Source organism: Sycon ciliatum, chromosome 12, assembly GCF_964019385.1.
Source record: "Sycon ciliatum chromosome 12, ocSycCili1.1, whole genome shotgun sequence".
NCBI classification, from domain to species: domain Eukaryota; kingdom Metazoa; phylum Porifera; class Calcarea; order Leucosolenida; family Sycettidae; genus Sycon; species Sycon ciliatum.
In genome coordinates this window covers 2976512-2992546 of record NC_088654.1, presented here as the reverse complement: position 1 = coordinate 2992546, position 16035 = coordinate 2976512, and the positions used below count along the sequence as shown (strand labels likewise).

Below are 16035 nucleotides of genomic sequence, written 5' to 3'. Positions count from 1 at the left end.
ATCAAGGAATGCGTCAATCATGACAAGGTTCCATCATGAATGTGAAGACTTCGAGACTCGTCATGCCTTTGACATGGACGGACCATTTATTCGTTCCAGATTCACCGTTGCTTCAGTAGTCTGCTAAAAAAGTTGCTATCTGCTAAAAAAGTTGCAATGAAAAAAAAAATAATAATAATAAAATAAAAATGAAAAAAATCCAAGCGCGTTTTGTACGGTCATACCTCAAAAAGAAGAAGATTAAGTTCCAGTATGAAGCTACCAAGTCCGATTTGAACTAGGTGGCGGGGCTCGAGTCTCTCAAGTGCCCGTGGCAATTCATGTTATTATTATTTTATTTATTTTACTAGGGCGTTTCCCACAGACCATGTGTTTGGTTACGCTGCACAAGCAGCGCATTACATTATCCCTTCCACTAATTGTTATCGGCCAATCAGCATACTTTCACCACCTCACATCCAATCAGCATACTCCACGTCACACTTACTTTACACAAACTTGTCTCATATATGCGAAAAAATGGTACTGGATCATAGCAACATCCTCCTGGATAATGAACAAAATAACGATTAAAACACAACAACCGACAGCAACCGACAACAACCAACAACAACCAAAAACAACCAACAACAGCCAACAACAACCGACAACAACCGACAACAACCGACAACAACATCCAACAACCAACAACAACTGACAACAACCAACTACAACCAACAACAACAAACAACAACAACCAACAACCGACAACAACAAACAACAACAACCAACAACAACCAACAACAACCAACAACAGCCAACAACAACCAACAACAACCAACAACAACCGACAACAACCGACAACAACATCCAACAACCAACTACAACTGACAACAACCAACTACAACCAACAACAACAAACAACAACAACCAACAACCGACAACAACAAACAACAACAACCAACAACAGCCAACAACAGCCAACAACAACCAACAACAACCAACAACAACGGACAACAACCGACAACAACCAACAACAACCGACAAAAACATCCAACAACCAACTACAACTGACAACAACCAACTACAACCAACAACAACAAACAACAACAACCAACAACCGACAACAACAACCAACAACAACCAACAACACCTGACAACAACCGACAACAACCAACAACGCCCAACAACAACCAACAACAACCAACAATAACCAGCAACAACCGACAACAACCGACAACAACATCCAACAGCCAACAACAACCGACAACAATCAACAATAACAACCAACAACCGACAGCAACAACCAATAACAACATCAACAACGACGACGATAACGACGACAACAACCGACAACAACATCAACAACAACCAACAACAACCAACAACAACCAACAACAACCGGCAACAACCGACAGCAACAACCAATAACAACATCAACAACGACGACGATAACGACGACAACCACAATAGTGTCCGGTAATGTGTGGTAGAGAATGGCAGTCAGCCAGACTGAGTACAGTTGAACATGTATAATAATAATAATAACACATTTTGCGTAGTTGAGCACTAAATAAAGAAATTCAGTGTTTTTTCCCACTTCTGTCTTGTGAGCATCATCAGCAAGGTGTAGTAGCTGCTGATACTGATTTATCCTCGAGTGTCGAGCTGCACAGTTTCTTCCAGTCTGTCTTGTCCTCTGCATGTTGTCGGCACCTGGAACGGTCTTCCATGGTCTTCATGGGCACACCCAGCTGATTCAACTGAGCGACCAGACTTGTGGCTAGTGTCAACCTTGGCCGCCCACGAGGTGCTTTGTTGTCCTTGTCCAAATAGCCGCTCATGGCTACTTAGGGTGGCGTGTCCGCGTCCATCTGTAGCACATGACTGGTCATTCGTAGTCGCCTACATGCAGCTGTGTCATGTATTACTACAAGAACTCAACCAAGTCCTCAGCAGTCATGGAGTAGCGGCAGGTTGGGCAAGTTGGGCTGGGGGCAGAACTGATCCACTCCTTCATACAGTGGAAGTGAAATTCATGACCGCACTCCAACTTGGATAGAGGACTGTCCAGGGTATCCTGACAAATCACACAAATGGGCTCATGACTTATTGCTGACGAGTCTACCTTAGTTGGCACTACATTGATGTACTGCAGCTCCATGGGGTGTATTGTCTGGTCTTGATGGTGGCTACCGTAATACACCCCGTTGAGGTACCACTGATAGATACCCTCCTCCTCCTGAGAGATGAAAGCAGGTCCATCTTCCCTATGCCGAAGGTTGTATCGGTACCACTCCCGTACACGATTGTTACCTTCCCTGCGTATCACCGCTGGCGCATTCTCCCTGTGGAGCATTCCGTGGTGATACCACCGCAGAATACAGCATGTGGCGTCACAATAACTGACTGCAGGACCGCCGGCTCTATGACGGACACCGTTGAGGTAGTACTCGATGCTACCCCGTCCTATCCAAGCCGGTTCATTAACGCGATGAAGGCGACCTCCATAGCACCAGGCGGACACTCCCCTACTATCAACAAGAGCTGGTCCGTCCTCCCGATGGAGTCTACCATCGACGTGCCAAATTTCTTGCTGCGCGTTTTGATCTGCCAACTCCACAACTGTTCTTATTGGCGTCCACCTTTCTATTAGTAAAGGACCCGTGGTGAGAGACCACGACCGGTCGTCCAAGTCTACACCGAATGTATCAGCCATATCTATTTACTGAGAATAATGTAACAACTCCTCCACAAACGCTTCTACAACTGACGTCTTCTTCATCCTGGTTTTTTCCTCTTGGTGGTTTTGGATAAGAGTTGAAAAGTCCAAAAGGTCAACTGATGACCTTTGCGTTACTTGGTATGATTGGATTTTAGCGGATGGTGTCGGTTTGCAGCTGGGGAGCGAATTCGACAGGAAGAAGGTAAAGGCCTTGCTTTGCGGTTCACACCTTCACTTCAGTATCATTATCCTGAAAAGAGTCCAAATGACGTTCACGTGCCACTGCGGTGTCCGACTGACAGGGGTAATACCCCTGTTCCGGCATCTGAGGCGGTGCGTCAAGCGCCGCCTCTTTCTAATCATATATTGTGACAAATGGTAAGTGTGCAGTGCTCCTAGCTCTCTCCCTCAACAAAAGAGCTCTATGACACTCTGCTTTCTGCGGTTTCTTTCGTTTTTACAGTGGAGAAAGGCTGGTGGGAGCCACAGCCGTGGCTGCCCACCTCACGGGTACGGCCCATCTAGCCCGTTACTGGGAGGGTCGGCAAGTCGGAATGCTATTGCAATCCGACTACCGGGACGCCGTAGAGCATATTAGGACCCTGTAAGTAAGCACTGCTCTGTTTACATGTATACTTACCCCCTTGTTATAGCGATACTTACTTGTTTCGTATCATCTTGTCTTACCCTGCTTCCGTATTCGTGACACTAATAGTGTTTGTGTGCGCTCATGCTTGGTTTTACAGATGATGATGTATGAAGGTCTGGAGCTGCCGTCTTCGGGATGTGCCATTTGTTTCAAAATTATTTGTAAGTACTTGTAACAGGCGTAGTGTAGTAACTGTGTGTGCAGTGTAGTAACAGTGTGTAGTGTTTTGTGATGGTCCTGTGCTATAGCAGTCGTAATGTGTTTTGTGATGGTCCTGTGCTATAGCAGTCGTAATGTGTTTTGTGATGGTCCTGAGCAGTCGTAATGTGTTGGGCTACTGAAGTACACTGCATGAAGGGGTATGTGTGGGTGCTTCGACACATTCTCGTGCTTCCTAAACCCTAGATACGTGTATAGCACTATAACCTAGATGTGTGTGTGCGTGTGTGCGTGTGTGTGTCCGCGCATGCGTGCGTGTGCGTGCATTGTGTTCTCTTCTACAGACTCATCCAAGTCAATTTAAATAAAAGTGTATTATAGTAAACAGTATTGTGTTTTGTTACAGTGAATATGTGGGGAATTGTGGACATGCCTTAGTGTGACTGGATACCCGCGGGTTGTGACTCTTTGCTGGTCACTCTGGATTCTCCAGTATAAATTCGGTGCAGGGCAGAGGGGATTTGTGGTGCGTAGCAACACTGCTTCACTGTGACACCCCTTCAATAATTGTTTTGATGCATGATACTCCGGGCGTAGCCGGTTGATTCTAACTGAATTCCGATCAAAATAGAAATATGCATCTATTGCACCTGCATGGACAGTAGGCATTTCCCAAATCGGCCGGGCGAAAAATTCGCCGAAAACAGTGGTTTTGAAGAAATTACCCATCTTTTCGCCGAATGTTCACATTTAACTTGTTGAATTCGCCGAAAGTCGATGTTTCAGTGCTTCAACAGAGTGTGTGTAAATGTACATGACGTAATGGGAACGGTGACTTCAAGTACTACGTTGAGTCGAATTCTGATCTTGGGGCTCATAATATGGCCGAATTTGAACATTCTCTTAACCGATCGAAAAGCCGATTAGGCATGCTCTGCATGGGCAACTTGTCAATCAGTGCACATCTACGATGTGCAAATAAAACGAATGCACGGAACGTGAACTTTGTTTGCTGCACATCTACGAAGAGAGTAGTATAATGACACGTGTACTAGTACACCTTGTGTTGCACTGCGTCTTTTCCACACGCATAGGACCACTGAAGGTCACACGCTCCGCGTGCGTATGCACGCATGCGCAATATGTCACTGCATGCAATGCACATCTACGATGTGCGAATCAGGGAATAGTACGTATTTTACTACTCCCCGGTGCGAATGCACCGAACGTGCACAAGTGCACGTTCGCCATCTATGGCGAAAAGAACCTTAAGGATGACATTTATGGCATGCCAGGGGTCAAAGGTCAAACTCTGGGGGGTCCCGGGGCCAGACCAAGCACGCCCGACACAGTGTGCCTTATTTGGCCCAAAGGTCAAAGGTCAAAAAGTGGCCCAGAACCCGCCCCGCACTTACTACTGTTGTCCTTTCGGCGGAAGCCAGATTGTGCGGGGTGAAAAACAGGGGAGATATGGTCGTACAAGCGGTCGTACACTATTCTCTCTAGCAGTTTGGAGACGCAGGACAGGAGGGAGATTGGTCGGTATTAAGACGGGTTGTTCTTGTCGCCTTTATTTTTGTACACTGGAATGACAGTGGCTGACTTCCATCGTGACGGGAAAGTGCCGGAGGAGAGGGAAAGGTTAAAAAGAATGGAGAGTGGGTGGGCAATTGAGTAGCTCAGTTTCCTGAGGATCTCATTGGTGATCCTATCAGCTCCGGGGGATTTGTTCAGAGGCAGTCTTGCAATATACTTGTGAACAGTCGATGAGGTGATGATCAGGGAGTGCAATGTAGTTGCTGGTGGAGGTAGGGAGGAAATAGTGGGAATAGGAGCATTGGGGTCAACCTGTAAGCCAGCACTGACGAAATGGCGGTTCAATAAATTACCAATGGATGGCGGAGAGGTGCTTGTTCGACCATTTGGGCCCACCATCTTCGAAGGTATGACCCGGGCGCTGGTAGGATTTCGCAGTTGACGAATGAGCACAGAGGCAAGGGTTTGTGGGAGATATCGTAGCACGGAGGTTGTGGATGTAGCAGCGATGGCAGGATCTGAAAAGGCATTTTACATAGTTACGTTGGTGTTTGTATTTGTTGAAATTTGTAGGGGATGGGTATTTCCGGTAGATGCTGTAGAGATCGCTCTTGACTTTAATAGCTGCTTTCAGTGATGGAGTCATCCAGGGGCAGGGTTTGTGGCGTGATTTCCGACGAGGAGGTGAGGATCTTCCTATATATATAGGTCCAAGGCACCTTCAAGGATGTCAGTGAATGCGGAGACAGCCATGTCGATGCAGTGGGAGGCAAGGACCTGAGACCAGGGTACATCTGCGAGAAAAACATTCATGGCATTCCACATGTTATCCGTGGCACTCAGGACATTGTATTTTTTGCGTGGATGGTGGGCTACGACAGGTGCTGGCTGCTGTGGGGGAGGACTTTGAGGAGGAGAACTCAGCCAGCAGGACGGCATGGTCTGATGCGCCAAGAGGAGCCAGGTGTTGAATGTGGTTGAGTTGGTTAGGGATGTTGCTCGCGATAAGGTCTAGACAGCTGCCAAGTCCATTCGAGCGGAGGTGGGTGGGAAAGGTTACCGATTGGGTCAAATTATAGCATGAGAAGAGGTGTTCAAGACTCAGACCCTGTGCATCCGTTTGGTCAGTTGAGCACCAGCCGGAATACCTACAGTTGAAGTCGCCTGATATCACAAGGGCTTCGGGCATCCTTTGAGTTGATTGCAGGGCTATTTGGAGTCGGTCGAGAAAAGTCGAGAAGTCATCCGTCGACGGGGAAGGAGCACGGTAGATACAGGCTACTGTTAGGTGGGTTGTTGGCAGGTCAGAAGGTGAGACAAGCTTATGTTCAGCGAGTGTAAGCCGAAGTGCTAGATCTTCCAAGCCCGGTTACTGAAAATCCGGTCCCTGATCAATGGAAGTACACAGACCTTCACGAACTAAGATTAGAACTCCTCCGTGTGGGTCACGGTTCTGTCTATTTTCTAAAACAGGTCGGTCTCGACGGAAGCATTCATAGTGTGGCACCTGGAAAGCTTGTGTGGGAGTTAGCCAGGTCTCTGTGATGCATACAACGCTGGGTGTGTGATCCTCACAGATTTGAATGAGTTCGCCAGACTTGTTTGTTATGGAGCGAGCATTAAGGACACAGATTGTAAGTCGGTGAGTAGCAGCATGTACAGAATGGGGGAAGAAAGGTGGGGCAAGAGCGTTGAGAGGCGCAGGGGTTGAAGTGGAAGAGGAGGGATAAAAGTTACGCATTGGAAGCTGGCTTCGTCACTTTGGGGCTGTCCGCAAAACGCCACTTGCATACTCAGTGGCTGATGGCTTCGGGCCAGAAGGCTCTGTCTAGTACACGCTCTTCATGTTCTGCAGCCGCAGTGACTCTGGCATACGATGTGCCAAGGTATTTCGACTCCATGACGGAGCAATTTAATACCTCCATGTCCCTCGCTTCGCACCAGTCTCTGATGGAGTGAGCGTTGCAACCGCTGTTGATGCTTCCAACGTAGAGCACAAGTTTGTTGATGGGCACCACCCCTGTCAGGACGCACGGATCAGCAGGTTCCGTGTTAGGTGATTCCTTCACGTACATCGTAAGGTACACAAAGGTTTGGTCACTGCCTAAGGGATGCTGTAGGAGTGCCGCTGGGCTGATCCTCAGAGCACGAAAACCGCCAACCGTCCCCAAAAACTTCAAAACATTACATGGCCTACGTCGTTTTACTGTTCACCACCTTGTTTTATTTCACACCATGTATTCTTGGCGGGACGCTCTTTCGGCAGATATATTTGTAGTGAAGTTTCGTAGAGGAGACGCATATCGAAAATGTTGTGAACGAAGCTGAAAATGGCATTTTTATGCACCTAATTTCCAGCTGAATTATCGCCAGAGCACGCAGCGTTTTCGGCCAGCACGAAAGCGGCAACATATAGAGGTAAGCAATACCTATCACTTACAAGACAAATCTGATCTGTTCACGACCTCCAAATACCTAAAATTCAGAACTTGCTGTGCTTGCTTGGCCCTATCTACATGTATGTTACATAGAGTATCACACACATTTGGCAAGTACAATGCACAACATTATAATACCTTCTTCTAAGCAGTAGTCTTCACTGGTTTACAGTTTTGGATATGTAGAGTAACGCCTCATTCACACTTCGCTTTGCGTAAGGGAAACACGTCACAACGGCCGTTTGCTGCGAGAAAGTTGACTTGATATTGAGTTGAGGTATTTGTTTGGTCCATCGCAGTCAATTCGCGCAGCAGCCCAGGCCTTCTCTTCCTCCGCCAGTTCAGAGCTGCAGCGAGTGATCGCTCTAGCTTCGGAACCGGGTGCCTCAAGCTGGCTCACGTGCCGACCCCTTCAACGCCATGGCTTCACCCTGACGAAGTCGGAGTTTCGGGATGCTGTTTGCCTTCGCTTCAACTGGCTGCCGGTCCGGCTACCATCACTGTGTGCGTGTGGGCAGCAGTTCACTGTGTCTCACTCCGTCTCGTGTCCGACTGGTGGATTTCCGTCCATTCGTCACAACGAGGTGAGGGACCTCACTGCTCGTCTGCTCAGGCGGGTGGCCCATCAGGTGGCAGTTGAGCCACACCTCCAGCCACTCTCCGGAGAGCAACTCCGTTATCGCACTGCTATTGCTGACGACCAGGCACGCCTAGACGTCGTGGCTAGTGGCATTTGGGGAGGACAGTTCGAACGCACCTACATTGATGTACGGGTATTCAACCCCCATGCGTCTCCGAACCGTTCCAACTCACTTGCTGCTACCTATGTCCGTCATGAAAAGGCTAAGCGTCGTGCGTATGAGCAGCGCCTGAGGGAGGTGGAGCATTCCAGCTTTGTCCCCGCCATCTTCTCTACCACCGGAGGCATGGGAAAGCATGGTGCTTCGCTCTACAAACGCATCGCCTCTCTCCTCGCTGCCAAGACTGGGGAGCCATACAGCATCACCCTAGCTGCCATCCGCTGCCAGATTGGCTTTGCACTGGTCCGTTCAGCGCTGATGTGCTTGCGTGGTGCACGCAAGGCATTCTTACCAGCAATGGCCTCAGACTCGGCAGCGCTTGTTATTGCTGAAGCAAGAATCTCAGGTTGAGGCTTACATTATTATTATTGTAGAAGAGAAAAGGACATATCGATACGAGTTAAGAGTAACTCTCCATCACTGTAACATGATACTATATACAGTCAGAAAGTGCAATAACTAGGCACAAAACTGACAGAGTACTGAAACATTCGACGTCCTGACACCTAGCCTCAACACATCTCCGTAGCGCTAACCGACAGCCTTCCAACTTGGAAGGTTCAAGGTTATGGAAAGACCAAAGAGGGGAAGGCAAGCGCAACGAAAATGAGCAAAAGCTACAGTCCCAACGGAACAAAGAATGTCGATTGTTACTGGACGATGAAGAGACCAGTACGATATTTGACAAAGCGGTCTAACTACAATTCGAAGCAGCAAAGCAGCACACCACCCAACTTGGGTGGGTCATAAATATCAAAGATAAATGAAGAAAGGGAAGCTTTGCGAAAACGAATTGTACAAGCCGAAAGCCAAACTCCTACAGTACTCCTCATGCATGACATTGTGATGGACTAGTTGACTACAAAACAAGTTGTTTCACACGACGTACGTTTCGCCGTATGGTTCGTGACGGCTCATCAGGTGTGCAATTTGAAACTCGGATGTTGAGCCATAAATAAATGTAGAAGAGAAAAGGACATATCGATACGAGTTAAGAGTAACTCTCCATCACTGTAACATGATACTATATACAGTCAGAAAGTGCAATAACTAGGCACAAAACTGACAGAGTACTGAAACATTCGACGTCCTGACACCTAGCCTCAACACATCTCCGTAGCGCTAACCGACAGCCTTCCAACTTGGAAGGTTCAAGGTTATGGAAAGACCAAAGAGGGGAAGGCAAGCGCAACGAAAATGAGCAAAAGCTACAGTCCCAACGGAACAAAGAATGTCGATTGTTACTGGACGATGAAGAGACCAGTACGATATTTGACAAAGCGGTCTAACTACAATTCGAAGCAGCAAAGCAGCACACCACCCAACTTGGGTGGGTCATAAATATCAAAGATAAATGAAGAAAGGGAAGCTTTGCGAAAACGAATTGTACAAGCCGAAAGCCAAACTCCTACAGTACTCCTCATGCATGACATTGTGATGGACTAGTTGACTACAAAACAAGTTGTTTCACACGACGTACGTTTCGCCGTATGGTTCGTGACGGCTCATCAGGTGTGCAATTTGAAACTCGGATGTTGAGCCATAAATAAATGTAGAATTCGTTTTCGCAAAGCTTCCCTTTCTTCATTTATCTTTGATATTTATGACCCACCCAAGTTGGGTGGTGTGCTGCTTTGCTGCTTCGAATTGTAGTTAGACCGCTTTGTCAAATATCGTACTGGTCTCTTCATCGTCCAGTAACAATCGACATTCTTTGTTCCGTTGGGACTGTAGCTTTTGCTCATTTTCGTTGCGCTTGCCTTCCCCTCTTTGGTCTTTCCATAACCTTGAACCTTCCAAGTTGGAAGGCTGTCGGTTAGCGCTACGGAGATGTGTTGAGGCTAGGTGTCAGGACGTCGAATGTTTCAGTACTCTGTCAGTTTTGTGCCTAGTTATTGCACTTTCTGACTGTATATAGTATCATGTTACAGTGATGGAGAGTTACTCTTAACTCGTATCGATATGTCCTTTTCTCTTCTACATTTATTTATGGCTCAACATCCGAGTTTCAAATTGCACACCTGATGAGCCGTCACGAACCATACGGCGAAACGTACGTCGTGTGAAACAACTTGTTTTGTAGTCAACTAGTCCATCACAATGTCATGCATGAGGAGTACTGTAGGAGTTTGGCTTTCGGCTTGTACAATTCGTTTTCGCAAAGCTTCCCTTTCTTCATTTATCTTTGATATTTATGACCCACCCAAGTTGGGTGGTGTGCTGCTTTGCTGCTTCGAATTGTAGTTAGACCGCTTTGTCAAATATCGTACTGGTCTCTTCATCGTCCAGTAACAATCGACATTCTTTGTTCCGTTGGGACTGTAGCTTTTGCTCATTTTCGTTGCGCTTGCCTTCCCCTCTTTGGTCTTTCCATAACCTTGAACCTTCCAAGTTGGAAGGCTGTCGGTTAGCGCTACGGAGATGTGTTGAGGCTAGGTGTCAGGACGTCGAATGTTTCAGTACTCTGTCAGTTTTGTGCCTAGTTATTGCACTTTCTGACTGTATATAGTATCATGTTACAGTGATGGAGAGTTACTCTTAACTCGTATCGATATGTCCTTTTCTCTTCTACATTTATTTATGGCTCAACATCCGAGTTTCAAATTATTATTATTATTATTATTATTATTATTATTATTATTATTATTATTATTATTATTATTATCTGTCAAGTGTCATTAATGACATTGTACATGATCATCACCGCGTGCGCTCGATCTAATCATTGATTGTCTTTATTCTATGTTTTGCCCGTACAAGAGGCATGGTTTGAGTTAAAAAAAAAAAAAAAAACCTAAGTGCTCGGTATTTCACATAGGCTACGTACGTCTCTACGTAAGGTACGTTGTGCGCTCGGTATTAGATCTACCAACGCTTGGTAGCCGTGTGCTGTGCACGTGCACGGCAGACATTGTGTTGCATGCAGAGGAACTTCCTTCTTTGGAACTGCTTTTTGCATGAGCTGTTTCGGAAATTTCGTCTCCTGGCCTGGCTGATTTCGTTTCGGCGCTGCTGAGACCTCCTTTCGCGGAATATTACTCAATGACAGGTGAGTTGACCAGTTCCCTTTGATTCATTTGCTTGTGTTGACTCTTTCATTTACGAAAAGAGTGCTGATTTTGGGTGTAATGCAATAAATATGGAAAAACTGACAGGATCTCTTTTCTAAATTTAGCTTTTCCGCTGCCGAGGCCTCCTTTTACGGAATACTCGATGACAGGTGATCTCTGAGGTGACTGGTTTCCTTCGATTCATTAATTGGAAAGGCTTCCTGTCTGAAGCCTTTCCATACTGGTACTCGATGTTCCAGTTTTGTGACACGAGAATGGCACGAGAATTAGTGTACCGCTGAGTGTACACGTGGTCGACACTTAGCCGACACGTTGTTGATACTTTTTTGACGCGTGACCCTGTCAACGGTCTGCTTTGTGCCAATGCCACTCGGTAAACGCCGATGTCACGTACGACAAAGACGACTATCCCGTACGCGAAATAGTTGAGAACTGCATGACGTGGACCTGACGGCAAAGACAACTGCGAGGAGGCCCCTTTCGGTACCCCTGACGGGAAGGAGAACTGCAGAAGTCGACGAAGTCGAACGTGGAGGCCCCTTTTCTGTACCCGATACTGCAAAGTGCCATTGATGGATACCTTTTGCACCTGGAACGACCCCTTAAACGCTGTCGCGGCGACTATCCCGTACGTGAAATAGTTGAGAACTGCTGACGTGGACCTTTTGCACCTGGAACGGCCCGTAAACGCTGTCGTGTCGGAGGAGTGAATGTGCATGGTACTAGGGTGAAAAAAATTGCTGCAAAGACGTCCCCTCTACTAGGCTCTAGGCCTTTGCCTTTGGAGCCATCGTCGGCGAACTGAATGCGCAGGGCGAAAAGAATTGCTGCAAAGACGTCCGCTCTAGGCCTTTGGAGACATCGTGGGAACTCCTTCCGGTACTATACAAACTGCTGACGTGGCCGTGGACATGTACATGGAGAGTCATGGTGGGACTTCATGTACATGGATACATGGTGGGAATTCCTTCCGGCACCCCCGTACCGCAAAGCCAACGGTGGGGAAGGAGAAGTGCAGACGTGCAGGAAGACGAACGAGGAGGAACCAGGACGAGCGAGCAATGGCAGGACTAGCTGGACCGTAAGTAATAGCTGAATTGTGCATGACAACTTGACACCCATGCGGCACTCGCCACTTGCCACTGCATATTTCTTGTCCACTAACAATGTCTCTCCTCTGCCCCCTGTGTGTCCACGGCCCCTGTTTCTGAATTGGTCCGATGAATCGATTGTCTTCCGCAACTGGAACGGCCCCGTGAACGCTGTCGCGTCGGCGACTGAATGCGCAGGAGGGAAAATATTGCTGCGAAGACGTCTCCTCTAGACGACGGTAAGGCACCCCATTGATATGTTGCCATGGTGCGCCAGGGTATCGCGCGATGGTGAATGAGGAATGATGAAGGGTACGGTGGGACTGTAGACCTGTTACCTTCTACTAACACGTTATCAGGTGGAGAGTGTCTTGTACTCATGTTATCAGGTCGAGAGCGTATTGTAGTCACTCTCTCTATTCCTGTACTTCATTACGTTTAAAGTGTACGTATAACTTCTCAAAAAAATGTAATGGTCCACAGTCGTGTCGGAAGGGTACGGTGGGACTGTAGACATGTTACCTTCTAACACGTTATCGGGTGGAGAGTGTCTTGTACTCACGTTATCACTATATCAGGTCGAGAGCGTATTGTAGTCACTCTCTCTATTCCTGTACTTCATTACGTTTCAGGTGTACGTATAACTTTTCCAAAAAAATTAATGGTTCACGTCTTCAGATAGAGAGCGTATTGCACCCACTGTCTAGTCTCTGTAGTGCATTGAGATTTTGTTGATCGAACATGAAATGGATACACAGACAAAGCCAGGCCAAATACATGGCGAGATGTCGCCAGAAGAACGTCTTCAGGTAGAGAGCGTATTGCACCCACTGTCTAGTCGATTTTGTGGATCGCACATGAAATGGATACACAGACAAAGCAGGCCAAGTACATGAGAGAGTGGACGATGTGCAGATCGACACGGCCTGCGGGTACTTCATTAAAGTTACCCGTGACATAAGTAGGATAAAAGTTAATCACTGCAAAAACATTGCCAAGTATGTGAGCACTTTGGACTTGACAGAAGAGTGCACGGGCGACGTTGACAAAACATACCGCGGTGACTGTCACTATCATGACAGCAGGGGACATCGCACGCAGCATCGCAGATCGTGTCGAATTGCGCATCATAATAATTATTGCAAAATTGCTCCTGTGCATGGAAGTGGATTTCATTGCACTTCTCAGTTTGGGAAATGCTCGATTATGACAATTCTCCGTGTGAGTGCACTAGCCCTGAACAGACATGTAGGTGAACCGTTTGTAGTGTATCATAGCCTACTTCACGACCTTCTGCTTTCTTTCTTCATCACTTGTATCTTGCAGGTATATCATCCCGTGACGACCACATTGAAGTCTGAATTTGAAGTGTGAAGATACTTCAGCAACCACATCGTACTTTTCCATTGCTTTCATTGTGCTTCTACTGTGCATGTGTGTAACTTGTGGGGTAAACATGTGATGACATTGTATGCTGGCGACACGGTCAGATGTTCATGCGTCTAACGTACACCTGCATGTTATGCATTGAAAAGGGTTTGCCACTTGCGATCCTGGGAGGAGTATCAGGTCCGCTTTGTCCTGTGTGGGCTGTATCAGATTGCTGTTCACTTCTCTATCTGTTGGATATGTGACTTTCTGCAAGTTTCTGGTGTATGATGGCAACGTCCTTGCTTGTCACTTTGTATGATATTACATTCTGTATTCGCTGCTTCCATGGCATGGTCTGCAAACTGCAATCCTTGGGCAAATGTCATGTTTGCTATGTTGTGCTTTGGCCGTCAGCTTGTCTACACGCTGTAGTTGAATTATTTTTGTTTCACAACTGACTTCCTCAAGTACGGTGGCCACTGCTTTGCATGGCATTATACATGAAGAATTTCCTGTTTGTGTCGTGTGCATGTGCGTATGTGTGCGTGGCCACGTGTGTGTGCTGTGTGCATACACATGTTTGTGTATCTGTGTGCGGGGTAGCGAGGCGGGGAGGGCTGGTATGTATCAGTGTGTTATTGCAGTCGCATGGCTACATACAGTAAATCGCGCGCGTGGTCATCATGTTTACCTTCGGGGTAGGGGTGGGGAGGGAACGGAAAAAGAACTGAAATTATCCATTATAAAAATCGCTCTGTGAGCGGTTCTGAAAAACCTTTACTGGTACTGCCCCGTCGTAAAAGTAAGAAATTAGAACTGGCCCATTGTCCCCCCAAATGCGAACTGATCCACCTAAATCGCGAATGACGGGACCCGAACGCACCAGTAGCACGAGGTTCCTACCTGTGGATGCAGATGGGGACGTTGGCCCGGACCATAGGCCATGTACTGTACTAGCGGTAGGCTTCCCTATCAAAATAATAAATTCTACTACTACTACTACTACTACTACTACTACTACTGTACTACTAATTGCCGTGATCCTGTGCCCTTCCGACCTCATGCTACTGGTGCGTTCGGGTCCCGTCATTCGCAATTTAGGTGGATCAGTTCACATTTGGGGGGACAATGGGCCAGTTCTAATTTCTTACTTTTACGACGGGGCAGTACCAGTAAAGGTTTTTCAGAACCGCTAACAGAGCGATTTTTATATGGATAATGATTTGCTTATGCTTACCCTTTCATGTACGGAAACGTGTGCTGATTTTATTCGGATTTAGATCCAGTCGTGTCTCTTTGCCCTTGCCCACAGTGTGCGAAGAAGGCAAGTTCACCTTCTTTACGGTAAGGCTTATGATGTTGCTGAGGCTTAGATGTGTTGTCGAAATTCTCGTGTTCATTGTACATTTGTACGTTACAAGTAGGTCACTGGTATTGCTTCCGGCACTCCGTGCCCCGATCATAGGGTAGAATCTGAATTTTGCAGTGGAATAATAATATTTTTTTATCGCTGGCAGTTCTCAATCGGTAGGGAAAGGTTCAAGGACGCATTGACCGAGTATGCAGAATAACATGTATCAGGGGAAATCTCCATTGTGGAGAGGTTCAGTGACTTGTTTGCTTCATACGAAACAAGCCAATGGGTGCAGTCTCGTCTCGTGAAAATCTCGTACGATTGGATTTGTTTACTCGTGTCTGGGCTGTTTTATGTGTGAGTAGCGGCGAGATTGCACTGCTCCAAACAAGGCTGTGTTTACATGAGACGTTTCAGTAGACAATCATAGAGGTCTGGCAGGACTTTACGGCTGAATCAAGGCCGAGTGCGTACGGCCAAGGGCGCAGGCCACGATTTATATTATGCTCGGCATGGCAGGCCGCGAAAGAGGGGCCGTTACCTGGAAACTTAATCGCGCGGGTAGAGCGAAACTGAGCACCCTGGGATGCGAGCAGCTTTTTAGTACTCCCGGGTCCAAAATCTCACCACCAGGCCGGGATGATCAAAACGTGTATTCCAAGGTTGTAATTTTACTGAAATGATCTACACTTTGTCGAGCATATTTTGGCATATCTTTTTGCATATCTTGCTAAGCCTTTGGCATATTATGGACGTTTTCCCTGATACGTGATGAGCATAATAATTACCGGTATGCTCTTTTTTTAGCATATTTGGTCGAGGCCTAGTATGGTGATACTCCTGTATTTTGTTGTACTTATGG

At 46.9% G+C, this 16035-nt stretch overlaps 2 long non-coding RNA genes across 2 annotated transcripts; both read left to right on the top strand.

The window, feature by feature from the left end:
- The first annotated feature begins 2979 nt into the window (after positions 1–2979).
- On the top strand, positions 2980–3522 carry LOC135828601 (uncharacterized). Its single transcript, XR_010555720.1, has 3 exons — positions 2980–3082; positions 3168–3308; positions 3451–3522. It is a non-coding gene; the product is annotated as an uncharacterized LOC135828601 (long non-coding RNA).
- Positions 3523–12188: 8666 nt separating this feature from the next.
- Positions 12189–14240, top strand: LOC135828881 (uncharacterized). The gene is made up of 3 exons (XR_010555767.1): positions 12189–12438; positions 12647–12687; positions 13775–14240. It is a non-coding gene; the product is annotated as an uncharacterized LOC135828881 (long non-coding RNA).
- Positions 14241–16035: the final 1795 nt, after the last annotated feature.